The sequence below is a fragment of the Mustela nivalis genome (assembly GCF_964662115.1).
Source record: "Mustela nivalis genome assembly, chromosome: 2".
Classification (NCBI taxonomy): Eukaryota; Metazoa; Chordata; class Mammalia; order Carnivora; family Mustelidae; genus Mustela; species Mustela nivalis.
In genome coordinates this window covers 132,158,102-132,173,261 of record NC_139021.1, presented here as the reverse complement: position 1 = coordinate 132,173,261, position 15,160 = coordinate 132,158,102, and the positions used below count along the sequence as shown (strand labels likewise).

General features: G+C 50.2%; 1 protein-coding gene across 4 annotated transcripts in view; it reads right to left on the bottom strand.

The window, feature by feature from the left end:
* The window catches only part of PALD1 (phosphatase domain containing paladin 1), an 87,481-nt gene that overhangs the window by 50,613 nt on the left and 21,708 nt on the right, over positions 1 to 15,160 (bottom strand). The gene's annotated exons all lie outside the window — the stretch shown is intronic.

The window sequence follows — 15,160 nt, the reverse complement described above, 5'->3', positions numbered from 1 at the left end:
TGACAGCCCTGGGGACACACACAGAGCCCTTCTGGCCATCCATGCTCCCAGTGTACAGCGCAGGCTGGACACTGGACTTGACCTCAGGTAGCCTCCCTGGGAACCCACACCCATCATCCCCATGAAACCTCCACGTGGAAGGCCAAGGCAGGAAAGGTGGGTGGCTGATCCAGACAGGAAGTGACCTCACCGGATGAAGGACAGGCCAACATTCCACAGGGAGCCCCACCTGCTGGGGACCTTCGGGGTCATGGGAGCCAGGAGTGGGTGGGCACACGGAGGCCAAAGGAGGAAACAGGATTTATAGCAGAAGGCCAGGCACATGGAAGACCCCCCCAGCAAGGAAGTGACTTCATTTCACACTCTGTCGCCCTTGCTTCCGTCCCTAGCATGGCTGGGAGTTAACCCTGAGAGGGCCATTCTCCCCTGGGCTCTAGCCAACTCCACAAGAGCCAGGGCAAGAGAATCAGGCTTTCTCCTCTCCCCACTCCTATTATCCCCAATCCACAGATAAACTGAGGCTCAGAGGGCTGGCCACAAGACAAGGACTCCAGGACCTTTTCCTCTACACTGAGCTGCACAAATGGTAATTCAGGGTCAGGAACTCAGGGAAGGCTTCCTGGAAGAGGAAACCACTGAACTGGGCCTTAAAAGAGGAGGAACATTTGACAGACAAGAAAGGCATCCCGCATGAAGGATACAGCATGGAGAAAGAAATGTGTGGCACTGTACAGTGGCTTCGAGAAGTAGTAAGGTACTTGTGAGGCCAGAATACAGGACAGGGTGGGGTTAGGCTGAACCCCAACTGCCTCGGGAACTGTGCCAAAGAGTCAGGATGTTGCTTTGTGGGGTGACTATTGCATAGACTGCAGCAATAGCAGAGCTGTATGATGATGCCCTGTGTTAAACAAAGAGGGCTGCATGGAAGAGGCCACACATGGAGGGACCACTTCATCAAAGACTATTACTCAGGTGCCCAAAGCTCAGGAGACCTCACCCCCCCACCACCACCACCGCCACCCAGCATCTCCAAGGGCTCTGGGTTTCTCTGTAACAGAGAAGGAAAGAAATCCGTAGTACCAAGAGTGCCACGGGACACATTGGACGCCCAGGCTGATCCCAGCCCATCAGGCAAAACTAAACTTGAAACCCTAAAACCTAAAACATGCCTGCTGTGACTCTCCAGGCCTCTGGGCAGCTTCTGGCCAGGGAAGAGATCCACCACCTCAAACCTCGGGTGACCAAGGGAAGGGCAGGGAGAAAACACCAGGGCACAGCAGGGGAAGAAAAATATTTTGAAGTTTCTCCCTCTTCCTGTTTATCTATCCTCTTGATCCAGAAGCTCCTGGTAGCTGTTTGTCCAGGGAAAGTTCTGCCAAGAGTGACATCCTGCCGTTCAGCCACCCTGGACCCAGCGGCCTCTGCCAGCCATGGGCCGGGGGCACTGAGGACCCCATCCCTGAAGATCACTGCTGAGCCCAGGGAGACTGCTTCATAGAGGGGCTTTCGACAGAAGCTGGGGCACAGGAACGGGGACCCAGCCAGGGGGAAGGGACCGCCTGCCACTGTCTCCTCAGCACCAGCCGGCACCGATCAGCTCCACACTCAGCAAGGGAGAGGTGACAGACAAGGTTTCAAGGAAAAATTCTGAGCCTGGCCTGGACACTGCAAATGGGGGTGGGACTGAGGAGCACGGACTGTGCAGCACGGACTGGCGGCCCATCCTGGCAGACCGAAGACTTGCTGTGTGACCTTGGCCTAGTCACTGGACTTCTCTGAGCTGAATCCCTTTATCTGTAAAATGAAAATAATATTGGAACCTACTTCATAAGGATGTGGTGAGGATTACATGAGACAACACGGGGAAAGGACTGTTCTCCTAGTAAATGTGAATAAACGTTCTCTATTCCCACTCCCACCATCAAGTTAATACCCTCACTCAATCCTGAAGATCCGAGGTATTTTGAAAATAATCTCAGGGGCACCTGGGTGGCTCAGTACATTAACTGTCTGCCTTCAGCTCAGGTCATGATCCCAAGGTTCTGGGATCGAGTCCCACATCAGGCTCCCTGCTCAGCAGGGAGTCTGCTTCTCCCTCTCTCTCTCTGCCCCTCCCTGCAGCTCATGATCTCTCTCACTCAAATAAATTACTTTTTAACAAATAAAATAAAATAAATTAAAATAAAATAAGCTCAAAAGAACAATTACAACTTCAAAAAAGGAACGAAATTCTGACACAAGCTACAACATAGATGAATCTTGAAGGTATTAGGCTAAATGTTTAAATGAGCCAGACATGAAAGGACAAACACTGTATGATTCCACTTACATGAAGGACCTAGAGTAGTCAAAGTCACAGAGACAGGAAGGACAAAGATGGCTGCCAGGGGCCAGGAGAGGGAGGGTGATGTGGGGTTAGTGTCAATGGGTATAATCTTCGGTTTCAGAAGAGGAGAAAGTTCTGGACATGTTGGCGATGGTAACACAACAGTGTGAATGTACATCACGCTAGTGACCTGTACAACTAAAAATGGTTAAACAGGTACATTTTATGGTATGTATAATCTATCTCAATTTTTTTTTAAAAGGTTCATTAAAAAAAAAAGTGGTTTGGGATGCCCATATTAATTTTTGTCCCTGCCTTTGTATAGTTCCGGGCCAAAAGGCAGGATGGACATGGAAATTGCTAAAGGCATGGCCTCCCCCATCGGAGACCTGGGTGGTGGGTGCCAAGGAAAGAGGCAGACACATTGCTGCCTGGGCCCGGCCGGGCTGGGAGGAGGCAGCCCCAGAGCCAGTGTTGGGAGTAGGGGCGCACCAACTCAGAACAAGCCACTCTGCCAGGCTCCTTCCAGCACAACAAGGGGTCTGAGCCAGGCAGCCCCACCCTCCTGCGCCCACCGGGAGCACAGCGAGTGTGAGAGACACAGGACACTCACACTTCGTGCCCACGCATGCACGCACACATACACACACTCCCAGGCTAAAGGCCCCAGGGCGGCCTTCACACGCTAGTCCTAGCCTCTGCCTGGCCTGCCCAGGCCCCAACAGCCAATAACTAACAACGGCTCCCCCTCAGTCCCAACACCTACCGCCAAGGAAGGCAAACTGCGGCCTGCCTGCCATGCCCAGGGCCAAGGACGGAGAAGGAGGTATGCAAGCAAGAACCACTCAGTGGCACTGCCCAGTGTAAGGAGACCTCCTGATGCCCCCTGACCTCTGCCTGACCACCCTACCCACAGGGCTAGGGTGAGAAGCAGACCACACTGTGGGAGGGGGAGGGAGGTAGGAAGTGGGGGAGAGGGCCAGAGGTGGGCTGGATTGGCTGAGCTCCCCCATGAGTCACTGTGTGACCTTGGGCAAGTCATTTTCCCTTCTGGGTCTTCTGAAGACTCCTTAGCTTCTTTCTTGGTAAAATGAGCTTTCTATCCCACCACCCGGCGGGTGGGCATCCTACAGTAATAAGTGCGCGTGTCCACCAAAAGACAAGCAGGAGTGTTCAGCAACTTTTCTCACCATCACCAAAAGCTGGAAACAAGCCCCAAGTCCATCCATAGGGAGAAACCGACGCCTGGTGGCACACTGCTATAATGGAATACTACAGAGCAATGAAAAGGAAGAGCCCACTGAGGCCTGTGGCCTCACAGATGAACCAAACCATTGATGCTGAAAGAAGCCAGAAGGATCCAGAGAAAAACAGCTCCTATGCTATAATTCCATTCATACCGAATTTACAAAAAGTTCAAGAGCAGGGACTAACCCCTGGGGAAGGCACTCCAAAGCATGGGCGCCTGAGAGCAGGGGCCAGGTAGCGGCCCGGAAGAGGCCCCAGGGAACCTTCCAGGGCCCTCAAAATGTTCTCTGCATGGTCTGGGTGAGACGCGTGCAGCAATCCCTCAGACTGTCCCCTGCTTTACTGTCTGTAAATGAGACCTCAGTTCACAGAATAAAAGACAAAGAGCCAAGAGCTCCTGCTCTGTCTTCGGCTGAGGACTGCTGTGAGGCTCTGCTGGGAGTCTGCAGTGGAAAGGGCTGAGTGTGGTGAGAACGTAGGCTGCGAGCCAGAAGGACCAGGGTTCAAATCCTGATGCTCCCTCTGACTGGGTCCATTTTTTTCCCTTTGTTGATTTCTTGTCGTTGTTGGCCAGATTTTTTTATTACATAAGTATTTGTACCTACAGTCCACATTAGATGAAGGTATATAAAGAAAAGATTTATGTCCTTCCCACCATACTCGGAGCCCACCTCTTAGAAACTTCCCTCTTGAGGCGCCTGGGTGGCTCAGTCGTTAAGCGTCTGCCTTCAGCTCGGGTCATGATCCCTGGATCCTGGGACCAAGCCCTGCATCGGGCTCCCTGCTCAGCAGGGAGTCTGCTTCTCACTCTCCCACTACCCCTGTTTGTGTTCCCTCTCTCTCTGCATCTCTCACTGTCAAGTAAATAAAATCTTTAAAAAAAAAAAAAAGAAAGAAAGAAAAATTCCTTCTCTAGCAAGAGTTTTTTCCCCTCAACTAGATAACACAAACACCCCTCCTGTTCAGACACAGACCCCCCCCACCCCGTCTGTTTACTGATGGCAGGCCATTTCATTGAGGTACTACTCATCCAACTAACAGCTATTAAGGACTGACCATATCAACCAGAGGGGAACAGTCTTGCCCCTCCATGGAACAGACATTCCAACAAGAGAGAGAAAAGAGAGTAAGAGAGAGAGAGACAGAGGGACAAGGGAGTCAACAAAGAAATATAATAATGACACATTATACACATTGGAATGTGGGCTCCAAGGGACTGAGAAGCTCAGAGAGAAAATGAGGGAGGTAGGGAAAGGACCATGGTCAAAGAAGGTCTATGCCGGTATCTGAAGACAGAAGGTTTCAGCCATGTGAGAAAGCATGCAGGCAGAGGGAATGGCACGTGCAAATGCCCTGGGGTTGGAAGAACACAGAACTGAAAGGAGACGGTGTGGTCTCCAGCATCCTGCCACAACATCCCTGTGCACAAAGCCTTCCATCCTGATATTTTCCATCTTCAGAGCGGGCTACCAAAACTCACACTGCTGAGATACAAAGGCATGTGCAATTAAAACTATGGTAGGTTCTGCCATCTTACTTTGCAAAAGGCAGTAGCATTTTGCCCAGCAACCAGCATTGCTTAAGAGGGCCAGTTTCCTCGCATCTTCACTGGATCAAGAAATTACTGATCTTTGTCCTCTCTGCCCCATATGGAATCTCTACACTTCCTTGTCTGTAGAGCAGGGTCAATGACAGTTCCTCCCCTCAAGATGCTGTGAGATTTAACTGAGAAATAAATTCATCCAATCTGCTACCCCACCCAGCACCTTATACAGAGTGGGCACTCAACAAACGGGAAGAGCCTGTTACCATCATCTCTGCACAAATGTGAGGAGATGCACCTGTCTTTTGTTATTACCGTACTGACCAGGCGAACTTCCTAAGGGGAGGTCTGAAGATTCAAACCCACACAGTAGAGCATGGCATTCCCTGGAAGCACGGACAGAGAGAGAAGGAGATAGAAATCACGGCTCAGCACAAGAGCAGTGAACTGGATGGGAGTCAAGAGACTAGGTTCAGGTCAACCTGTGACTCAGCTTCCTCGTCTATAAAATGGGCCAATTCATTCCCTCTTCATGCATGCATTCTATGAATGTTCCCGGGGCACCTAGTAGGTGGGAGGACTTGTTCTAGGAGCTGACAACATAGGACAAAAATCCCACCTTATACTTGCTAGCTGTAGCCACAGAAATACACTCCATAAATTAGTAAAATGTATGGGGAGGTGATAGTGACACGGAGCTGAGGCACGAAATTTTAGGATATCTAAGTGAGGCTTCACATTTGAGTAAATATCTGAAGGAAATAACAGGGCAAGCTGTGTGGCTCTCTGGAGGAAAAGCATCCCAGACCTAGGTGACAGTCAGTGCAAAGGCCCTGAGGTGAGGTATTCCCAGTGTGCTGAAGGAGCCCTGAGGCAGTGTGGATAGCTCAGTGTGAGCAAGGGGGTGGGTATTAGACGGGGGTATCCTAGAGGCTACGGGAAGGATACTGGCCCTCACTGTGAGTCAGTGGGGCACCACTGGGGCCCTGGGGCACATAAATGCCTTGATCTGACATTCACATTCTAACACGGTCACCATGGCTGCTGCGTTGGGGAATGAGGGGGAAACGAAGCCCACAGACCTGTGTGGAGTCTCCCGTGGGAGTCCCAGTGCCACTGGGGGCCAAGCCAGTGGTGTGGGAAAGGTGAGGGGAAAAGGGTTCACCCTGGATCTGCTGTGAGGGTGAGGCCCACAGGGTCTGCTCATATGTGGTTCCTGAAGCGGGAGAGAACGAGAGGAACCATGGATGACTCTGGCCGAACCAACTGAGATGAGACAGACTGGGGAGGCAAGTGTGCAGTGAGGCCTGGGCAGCCAGGAGAGCCCCGGTGTGGTCGTCCCTCACCCCGCTGCAACCTCAGAAGCAAGCAGCAGGCCTTGGAGGCCTGCAAAGAAGGACAAACGTGTCACAAGCCCCCTGCGATGAGCCGTATGAATGGTAGAGAGGGACAAAGCAGATCCAGAGAAGTCAGTGGGGCGCGTCTACAGGCGTCTCTGCCCACGGAGTCCGGGCCACAGCCAAGGCTGGCTGCTCACAGGTGGGGAAGCGGAGGAAACTGGGTTCTACAATGAACACCTGCCATTTAGAAGCCAGAAAGCCACTGAATGAGCCAAGGAGGTGGGCGGGTAGGAAGCTGGCCCATCTGGTTCCTATAGCTCCTACCTACCACACCAAACAAAGACCACAGGGCAGAGGCCCAGCATCCCCACCACTCAGGAAGTCCACAGGACTCCACGAGGCAATGCGGGACAGTGGCTTTTCCAGTGCTGACAATACGGCTCAATCCAGACTCCACAGATGTCTGCTCTGGGGTCCAAGAGCCCTCTCTTTTTTTTTTATTTTTTTATTTTTTTAAAGATTATTTATTTATTTATTTGACAGAGAGAGAGATCACAAGGCAGAGAGGCAGGCAGAGAGAGAGGAGGAAGCAGGCTCCCTGCTGAGCAGAGAGCCCGATGCGGGGATCGATCCCAGGACCCTGAGATCATGACCTGAGGCAAAGGCAGAGGTTTAACCCACTGAGCCACCCAGGCACCCCTCTTTTTTTTTTTTAATTGGGATTTCATCCACGTACCATAATATTCACCCTTTTAAAGTATAATTCAGCAGCATTTCAGAGATTCCTAATGCTGTACAACCATCACCACTATCTAACTGCAAAATATCAAACCCAAAAAGTTAAATGCAAGGTTACCATATGACCCAGAAATGCCATTCCTAGATAGATATCCAAGAGAAGAAGGTATTCGAACAACTGCTTGGACACCCGTGTTCACAGCAGCACCGTTCACAAGAGCCTAAGGGTGGAAACACTGCAAGTGTCCCTGAGTTGACATACAGATAAACAAAATGTGGTCTCTCCGTGCAATGGTTTTCTTATTCAGTTATTCAAAAAAAAAAAAAAAATGTGTTAGCAAGGCTGTCGAGAAAAGGGAATCCTTGCACACCACTGGCAGGAACGTAAAATGGTGCAAACGCTCTGGGAAATAGTACCAAAGTTCCTCAAAAAGTTTAAAATAGTATTACCATAGGATCCCGCAATCGCGCTTCTAGGGATATTTACCCCAAAGACTTAAAATCAGGATCCCAAAGAGATGTTAATATTAGCACACTCGTGTTCGCTGTGGCCAAGAGGAGAAAGCAGCCCAAATGCCCATTGCCGGATGAATGGATAAAGAAGATGTGGTCTGGAGGCGCCTGGGTGGCTCAGTGGGTTAAGCCTCTGCCTTCAGCTCAGGTCATGGTCTCAGGGTCGTGGGATCGAGCCCCACATCAGACTCTCTGCTTGGTGGGGAGCCTGCTTCCCCCGCCCTCCTGCCTATTTGTGATCTCTCTCTCTGTCAAATAAATAAATAACATCTTAAAAAGAAGAAGAAGAAGAAGAAGATGCGGTCTAGACGTACAACAGAATAGTGTTCAGTTGTAAGAAAGAAGGGCATTCTGCAATATTGCCACAGCGTAGAAGAGCTTTGAGGACGTTATGCTAAGTAAAATAAGCCAGTCGCAGGAAGACAAATACTGTAGATTCCATTTACATGAGGTAACAAAAATGGTCTAATTCATACACTCACAGAGTGGAATGGTGGCTGCCGGGGGCCAGAGGGAGGGGAAATGGGAGCTAGTCATCCTGCGGCATGAAGTTTCAGTGCGGCAATATGAAAGCATTCTAGAGATCTGCTGAACAACATGTCTGTAGTCATCCTGTATTGTACGCTTAAAATTTTATTAAGAAGGTGGATCACATATTAAGTATTCTCACCAAATTAAAATAAAATTTTAAGAAATGTTTTGGAAAGACATGGAGGTGATGGTTAGTTGCACAAGGCTATGAATGTACTTAATACTGCTAAATTGCTAAATTAACCAGGCACTTTGAAACAGTTAATTTTGTGTCATGTGAATTTCACCTCAATTTGTTAGGGAAAAAAAAAAAGTAATGAGCGCACCCCTTGGGTCCTCTCAATGACCTCATTAGCAAGCACCGCTGTGCAATTTGGTGCTGAAGTCGGCCCATGTTTATAATCGACTTTCTTTTTTTTTTAAAGGCCAAATCTCATCATTGCACATGGTACAAACAAAGGGGGTGGTTCGGGGGGGGGGGTAGAGAACTGAGCCACCCCATACATAGCCCACGGCAGCCTGTTCAAAGGCCTGACTCTTGGGAGCGGGGACCATGTTCACGTCGACGGCATCTGTGTGAACTGAGCAAAGTCCACCTCTGTTTATGCCAAATGCCCGATTCCCACAGGAAGTGGGGTTACGAGCCAATATATGCAGATTTCAAAAACACCACTATTTCGCCTTTATCTTCGATCAAACAAGCCAGCTTCCCAGATCTCAAGTGGTGCACTACTGAGACAAACATTTGGGGATTACTCACTGGCAGTCTGCGCTTTCTAACGGGAGTGATCAGGATTGCCCTCAAACCAGCCAACTAGCCAACATCATTAATGCTACTCTGTACAGCAAGTTCAGGTGACAGGGGCAGGGGAAACAGAGGAGACTCAGCCTTCTACTATGAACCCAACACTGGCAATTTAGGCGCAGCTTACATCCTTCCAGTACATTAACATTGTTCCTTTGCAATGGGTTGGCTTTCTAGTTTTATTGGTATTTCATGTTTATTTCATGGTTATGGAGAAACTATGTAAATGTGAGGCATTTATGTCTAGTTTTATATTTGTACACATTAAGTTATTATTCTAATAAGGAAACAAATCAACAAGTTAGGTTTTTATTCTCTTACGTTTTTAAAAGTTTTATTTATTTGAGAGCGTGCAAGAGATCGAGACAGAGAGAGAGAGCAAACAGAGAGGGAGAGGGAGAAGCAAACTCCCCACTGAGCAGAAAGCCAATGAGAGACTCGATCCCAGGATCCTGGGATCATGACCTGAGCTGAAGGCAGATGCTTAACCAACTGAGCCACCCAAGCACCCCCATTTTTTCTTTTAAAAGAGAGTGCCCACATTGTGTTCCCAACATTGGGCTCTCTGCTCAGCAATCTACTTCTCCCTCTCTCTGCCCGTTCCCCCCACTCCTGCTTGCTATCACGCTCTCTCAGACAGATAGATAAGATCTACAAATAAATAAATAAATAAAAACTTCAAAAGGGAGTCCCCCCCCCCCAAAAAAAAAACCCACACCCTGTACGATTCCATGCAAAATGTCCTGAATAAGAAACTCCAGAGATACAGAAAGTAGATCAGTGTGCTGGAGGTAGGGAGTGACAAGTAATAGATACAGAGTATTTTCTGGGGGTTGATGAAAATGTAATCAGACAGTGGAAACAGAGACAGGACTTTAAATATACTAAAAGCTATTGAATTATGTGGGTTTTTTTTTTAAGATTTTATTTATTGGACAGAAAGAGAGACAGACTGCAAGAGAGGGAATACTCCACAGGGGGAGAGGGAGAGGGAGAAGCAGGCTTCCTGCTGAGCAGGGAGCCCCAGGCGGGGCTCGATCCCAGGACCCCCGGATCATGACCTGAGCCGAAGGCAGATGCTTAAAGACTGAGCCACCCAGGCGCCCCAAGAAGGATCTTTAAAAAGAAAGGGAAATAAGAACTAAAGACATAAAGATAGAGCACAGACCAAATCTTTTGCAATGTTTGGCTAAAGGAGGAGCAAAAGCTTAAAGGAGGTATGAGGTTTTAGGGCAATTTTATTTGGCTGGATTTTTATTTTTTATTTTTTTTAAGATTTTATTTGAAAGAGCGTGAGAGAAAGCACAAGCAGGCAGGAGGGTTAGAGGGAGGAGCAGACTCCTTGCTGAGCAGGGATCCCAATGTGGGACTCGATCCCAGGACCCTGGGATCATGACCTGAGCCGGAGGCAGATGCTTAACGACTGAGCCACCGAGGCAACCTGAATTGTGTGCTTTAAATTGGTGAACTGTATGGCTTATGAATTCCATCTCAAGACACTATTTTTATTTTGTATTCTTTTTAAGATTTTATTTATTCATTTGAGAGAGAGAGCAAGACAGCACAAACTGGGGGTAGAGGGAGAAACAAACTCCCCACTGAGTGGGGAGCCTGACTCAGGACTCAGTCCCAGGACCCTGAGATCATGACCTGAGCTGAAGGCAGACACTTACGCTATTTTTAAAAGGGGAAGGGTCCACATGTTACCCAGGTTTGAGCAGCACTAAGCTGGAGAAATCACAGGGAAATCAGCAAACCCACCTGTTGCTAGCTTCCTTCCTAGGCTCACTCCCCTCTCCCTCCCCTTAAACCGTCCCCAAGGGCTCAAAGAAAGAGGCTCACAGGAAACCCAAAGCCACAGACAAGCCCATCCTGAAACACAACTCAGGATTCCCATCTCATAGAACTCACATCATCCAACAATAAGACACTATTCTGATTACTAAACTTGGAAACAATGAAAACAACCGATGTTAGTAGTATGCCCAAAATGTGAATCCTTTACACGTGCATGGCCATGGTCAGGGAAAGAAGCATGACAATACAGATGCAGAGCCTCCGTAACCCCATCGGCTGGGGTCAGGTAGAGCCAGGCATGTGCAAACCTGAGCCAGGAGGGCCCTCTTCCTCAGGAGGGCCACGGACATCCCCACTCCCCACCTGCACACCCAAGACAGGGGTCCTGTCACCTCGACAAGGTGCAATTTCACTGCAACAAGAAGGGAGGCCTGCAGGGTCGTCCAACAAATCCCTGCTCCTGGGCCTATTCTTTCCAGGGACATGTTATGGAGCCCGGAAGAGGAAGCCCCTGCAGCTGGCTGCAAGTGGGAGGCAGTAGTGATGGAAGCAGGCATGCACATCCACCCAGATGCCCAGCTACCCCCTCACCCACCACAAGGATGGTCTGATCTCTTGTGTTCCAGTGCCTCCCTCCTCCAGAAACCTGATCCAAATGGCCCACCTCCAGCAAGCCTTCATTCTATCTCCCCAAAGCCTGGCAGAGCCTCAGCTCAGAGCCAGGGGGAGATGGACACCTGCCCGTCTGACCCAGAACCCCATCTCTGGCTGGGCAGCTCCCAAGGATATGGCTCCAGCGGCAGTGCTGGGACCCTCCCCAAGACCAATGGCTAATAAGGGAAAAAGCAGCCCCAGGGCCATGGCGCCGGTATAATTGAGAGCCCCAAATCAAAACTACACAAATTCACCAGAGGCACAAAAGAAACACTGAGGAATACTCAGTAAATTGAGAACGCTCAGGGTGGCGTTCTCTCCAGTGAAGACAGGACAGGGGCGAGGGGCGGGGGAGATTCCCATCGTACTCTCTGTGCGAAGCTACTACTTGAATCTTTCATGAACATAACTACTTTATATTCTTTTCTCATTGACATTTTCAAAAGCAGGGTGGGCAGGCATCTCCTGGGAACCTGATAAGCGATAAGCAGTCCCCCCCACCCCACCCACACACAGCCTGGAATACTACTCAGCAGTCAAAAAGGAAGGCATGGCCAAAGTGTCCAGCAATGTGAGCACATCTCAAGGGCACAAGGACCAGGGAAGCCAGACAGGAGACGAGCCATGCTCTGAGTCCATTTATGTGACAATCTAAGAAAAGCATCTCCCCCTCTTTCCCTCTGATAAATAAATAAAATCTTAAAAAAAAAAAAAAAAGAAAAGAAAAGCAAAACCAGAGGGACAGAAAGGACCTAAGTGGGCCCAGGCCTGGGGGTGGGAGTGGTGACTGGCTGCATCAGGGCTCGAGGAACCTCCAGTGGGGAAGGGCTCTCAGACTTGACTGAGGTGTTGGCTGCACGTTCCCGGCAGTCACCAGCACTCATGCAGCTGTGCACTTAGAATCCATGAATTTTGTGGCACATACACCTCCGTAAGTCTTTTTGCGGGACGCCTGGGAGGCTCAGTCGTCTTGAGTGTCGGACTTTGGCTCAGGTTATGATCTCAGGGTCCTGGGATTGAGCCCCACATTGGGCTCCTTGCTCTGTGGGGAGCCTGGTTCTTCCTCTCCCTCTGCCTTACCCTCCACCACACACACTCTCTCTTTCTCAAATAAATAAATAAAATCTTTTATTTTATTTTATTTTTTTTAAGTAAGACAGAGGTGAGAATGGGAGAATGGGAATTAGCTGCTCCGTGAGTCCAGGTTTTCCTTTGGGGTAAGGAATACATTTTGGAACTCAACAGAGCCGGTGATCAAACGACACTGTGAATGGACAGTTCACTGAAATGTACACTTGAAAATAATTAACTTTATGTCAAGTAAAGATCACCTCAATTAAAAATTTTTTTTTTCTTTAGGTAGGGAGGGAGGGAAAAAATTATTATGCCCATTTTTCAGATGGGAAATTGGGCTCCAAGGCAGCTGTGAAATCTAGTCCGGGGCTTATCCACCCCAGGCCCAGCTCAGGGCACAGTAGAGAGTTGCACCACAGCTCCCTTAAAGGCTCTGCACCTCGGAGGCTCGATCTCCAGGGAAGGCCCTTCTTTCTGAGGCATCTGGAAACCAGAGCTTCCCAGCAGGCCTTGGAGTGAGCCAGTGGCACAGCCCCTGCCACAGACCTCTACAGCCCATGAGGCTCCATCCAAAGGCAAGTCAGCAGGCACACACCCACGGACCAGGGGGTCAAACTGAGGCTGAAGAACTGCTGGGCCAAGATATGGGCAGGGAGGGGCCAGCATCAGACCCAGCCTGGATGAGGTCTTCTACGCCCTGCCAACCAGGGCCCTGGGGCTCTAATGGAGGGCTGCCCTCGAGACTTGAACAGGTCAGCGCCCACTTCAGGGACCCTAGGAGGAAGGACTCAGTAACTACAGGGTAGCAGTCAAAGGGGACACATGCAGCCGTCACTCTGTGACCAGCAGGAGAGGGTTAACGTTGTCGTGGGGTCTACAGTTCCCGGAAAAGGAAAAAGAAAGGAAAAGAAGAGGGAAACTCCCTTCTGTGCTTTCTAAACATCAACAACCTTCAAAACATCCAAGCATCCCTATCCTCCACTCTGAGGAAGGCCTGGACAGAGGCCACATAGCCTGCAGGCAGACAGGCCCTGGGGCTCAGCAGGCAGCAGAGGCTGGCAAGGCCAAGGTCATCTGAGGGCACCTACCTCTCTCCTCCTGCATGGGCCAACCCAGACTCTTGGAATGGGGCTGTTCCTCATGGGCAAGGGCGGGGGGCTGAGCGGTGGACCCACAGTGCTCCCAGCACCACACCCTCCCTTCTGGAATTTCCAAAAGCCCTACCTCCCTGGGAGCCCACCAGGTCAGCATGACACACCCAGTTCCCAGATGCTCCCTGCTGCCTGCCTTGGGCATGAAGGTAACCCCAGATGCCCTGTGTCTCACTCATCAGAGGACCACAGCCAAGAAGGGGCACCCCCTCGGAGATAAAGCCAGTCCATATGTCAGTTAAAGGAAACATACAGAACACGTCCCAAGGTCCCAGAATTCCACCATTAGACATTCACTCCTTAGGAAAAGCTAAGGAGTTTTCAACGGCTTCAGTTCATTCCCAAGATGGGGGACCTATTAACCCCTGGGTATCTTAACCAAGAGCAAAAATAGGCATGTTCCTGGGGCAGGAGCAGTCTGGAGCCCCAGCTCAAAAACAAGGGCCCCCAGGGAGGGCTGGCAGGCATTTCTAAGCAGCAGGAGGGTCTCTGGAGAATGCGGGGACAGCAAATGTGGCTCCTAAAAGGGAAGTGAGAGGCGCAGAATTCTGGTGGGCCTCCAGCTTGTGTCCTAACAGGGAAACCAGGGCTGCCTCTGGACAGAAGGTCCCAGCATACAAGGGCTTTTGTGACGGGGCAAGAGGCTAAGTGTGGGTCCCCTCCCCAGGCGCATGGATCTGCTCACGTTCCTAAACACACCAAGCTGTCACCCCTCTGCATGGGCTGCTTTTTCTGCTTGGGAAGCCTTCCCTCACCTTTGCAAGCTCTATTCCGTCCTTTGAAGCCCACCTGATGCATCACCCCACCCCAAGGCAGATCATTGCCTCCCTCCAGCTCCCATCACAGCTAGTACAGGCCCTGGGAAGGTGCCCGTCAGGTATGGTATAATGTATGCATGTGCCTCCATCACCCACCAGGGACTCGGTCTCTCTCACCTGTGGTCCCCTGTACCTCATACTGAACCCAGGGCCAGGAATCCCCATCAAAAAGCTTGCATACAGGTGCCTTCTGACCAGGAGGCACCATGCAAGCCAGCCTGGCCTCACCCATCTCCCCCTCTGCAGAGAAAGCACTAATCACAGTAATCACAGTAGCCCCCGACATTCAAAAAGCACTTACTAGGAGCTGCACGTGACCCCACGGGCTCTCCAGGCACCACCTCCTTTCATCCTTGCAACATCCCTCTAAGCAAGTTACTAGCATTAACCCTGCTACACAAGGAAATCAGGCACAGAGAAGGTAAGTGAGCTGCCCAGGGGCGCACAGCTAATGTGTGTGGGACCCGAAATTCACACCCTGGTGGTATGGTTCCAGAACCTGTGTTCTTAGCCACCGCAGATCCACTGGCAGGTAGGAAGACGATCAGGGAGCTGGTGACAATCTCTGAGTGGAAGAGGAACTTGGAGATTTGAATGGTCAGTGCTTCCCAGGCCTTCTCTT